At 42.8% G+C, this 2500-nt stretch overlaps 1 protein-coding gene across 2 annotated transcripts in view; it reads right to left on the minus strand.

Annotated features, from left to right (window-relative positions):
* Positions 1 to 1936: 1936 nt before the first annotated feature.
* The window catches only part of vamp4 (vesicle-associated membrane protein 4), an 11822-nt gene continuing 11258 nt past the window's right edge, over positions 1937 to 2500 (minus strand). For both annotated transcript variants that reach the window (XM_076279037.1, XM_076279036.1), the window contains exon 8: positions 1937 to 2500. This exon is cut by the window's right edge and continues 678 nt beyond it. The gene's annotated coding sequence lies outside the window, so the exon portion shown is untranslated.

Genomic DNA, 2500 nt, shown 5'->3' on the forward strand with positions numbered 1-2500 from the left:
AGGTTCACTTGTTTGATTCCTGATATCACAGCTGCCACATAGGCAGACCTTACTACCAGAGGTATAAACAATGGTAGAAGTGTGTGTGTGTGTGTGTGTGTGTGTGTGTGAGTGGGAGAGAGAGGGGGGGGGGGGGAAGTTCACCAGGTCTTATATGCCTTTCTACTGGGTAAAGTCGGTGCAGCTGGGTTTGTTTTGATGATGATGATGATGATGATGAATGTGATGATTTCTCTGCTCCCTTGCGGTGGAGTCCCAGGTTCTCATCTGGTCCACCTCCTGCTGCTGCAGGAGCTCTGATGCGGTGTACTGTAGGGCAGGAGTGCACCGGGCTCCTATTTCTCCCTCTCGATGAAAACAACGCCTTGGGTTGGTCTGCCGTTCGCACACCCCCTGTTACCAATATGGGCTTTTATATCATTTCTACTATGCTGGAAACCTGATGTCACTTTCAGAACCAGACAGCACCAGAAATCCAAAACAATCTGCACAGCCAAACCGTCGGGCACGTGTGAGTGGGAATGTGTGTTTACAATTGGTGCTTTCAGATGGTGCGCATAAAACACAGCGAGAACAAAGCACGTGTGTATGATCAAGCCAGGTCACAAACCAGTGAGTTTTAAGCAGGGGCTTATGTCCAGTTTTGACCCAGGTGGTAGAAATCTGGTAGCTATGGCCAGACAAAACCAGGTTGGCAATCGCTTGGGCATCCCAACTAGTGGGCCCTGGGCCATGGAAACGGATGCTGCTTGGTTGATGGAACACATGGAAGACATTTTCCTTCTTTTCATCTTTCCGTTTCTGTTTTCCCCCCCTTCCTGCCACCCTCTTAACGCAAAAGCTTCCCTTGTTAACAGTCCCTCTGACGGATAGTGTATAGTGCCATTAATCTCCTGACCTCTTAGGTAATATAGGCTCATTCATCACTATGAAGGGATTCAGTTGAGTGTGAAGAACTTAAAGATGGCTCAGTTTTAAAGTTGCATTTAACACCTAATGATCCCTGCGCAAGTCCTTTTGGTACTTAATCAAAACCTCTGTCTGAAACCTACTCAAACCTTAAGGTGGCTGTGTATAAAGCTGTAGGCACCAGAAGTCCTTGCACTGAAGCCATGTGGTGCTTAATCAAACCTCCTACTAAAACCAGATGCTGGAAAACAGACAAAGGAAATAGATGGTGTGGAATAACGAGAAGGCAATCTCTCACATGAATGAGAAAGAGTGAGAAATGAAGGGGCAAAGAGGATGGAAAAACAGGAATATGATCTTGGGTAAACGATGGTCCAGTCTCTGGAGTTAATATTAATGATGGCTATAAATCCCAGGGTTTCTCATGGTCCCCAACTCTCTGTCCACTGTCCAAATGGCAAACGCTCAGACCAATCCCCCAGCTCTCACTTCACTGTTTTCCATGGGCACTGCCCTTCAGAAAGCAGACTTTGTGGACTGCGTCAAATTACTACTATGTATCTTTTGGTAAGAAAGCGTTCTGCTTCCCTCTTTCTTGTCACATGGGCAGCACCGCATGGCGCCAAGACCACATTAGCACAACGACAAGAGCAGATAGAGAAGAGGGCAAACCAAATGAAAAACACAACGTGAGAAAACGATTACGATGACAACCTGATGGAAAACGTGGCCCAAATCGAACGCAGGCCTAAGGACTAACCTGAAATGAAAACCCCCTTTGAAACGACCATTAGAGTCGTTTAGAGTGTGTGTGTGTGTGTGTGAGCGGGTGGTCAATAAAAAAAATCAAATAATGAATCCCTGGAAGAATGCTAGTCATATACCAATGGTTCCCAGAGGGCTGTGTGCGTGCCTTATTGTGTTGGAATGATGCACTCTTAAACTGGTTGGCAGATGAGTGTCAGTTTCTAAACGACCTTTCCCTCTGTTCCCTACAGTCTGAAGGTCATTCAGTCATACACCCTTTTAAAATTACTTTATTTCAAAGAAATAGGTCAAGTAGTTCACAGTCAGCAAATGTTACATTGTTGAGTCTTCGTCTATGGAATGAATATTTACATGAACTTAAAAATATTTACATTAAATTAAATACAAATAATAATAATAATATAAATCATAATAACAATCTGAAAATAACAAAGAAAAAAACAATATCAATATGGTCCTAATATACAGATGTGTGAATCCCAGCCCATAAATGCTGACTGACTAAACTTAATCTGTGATTAAACCATCCAAATCATAACCAATTAATGCTTACAGTATATCAAACTGTAAAACCACACAATAAAGTCCAGTTTTGATGACTCTCTCCACTTAAGATGCAAGTTGCAAAAAGAATTCCCTTCCTAACATAAACAAAGCACACTTACAAGTAACAGCCATGGTCAAGACCCCACATTTCCCCAATTACATTTGTCCCTGTCATTGTGGATGGTAATAGCAGCACATATTTAAAAGCGTTACTTACTTGAATCCCTAGAACTGTATACATTTCATGTGAGATTTTAAACCAAGTTGATGCAGGTTA

The sequence above is a fragment of the Alosa pseudoharengus genome, unplaced genomic scaffold, assembly GCF_046254945.1.
Source record: "Alosa pseudoharengus isolate Yale_2024_CS ecotype anadromous, Long Island Sound unplaced genomic scaffold, YU_APseudo_1.1 YU_APseudo_1.1_scf_11, whole genome shotgun sequence".
NCBI lineage: Eukaryota > Metazoa > Chordata > Actinopteri > Clupeiformes > Clupeidae > Alosa > Alosa pseudoharengus.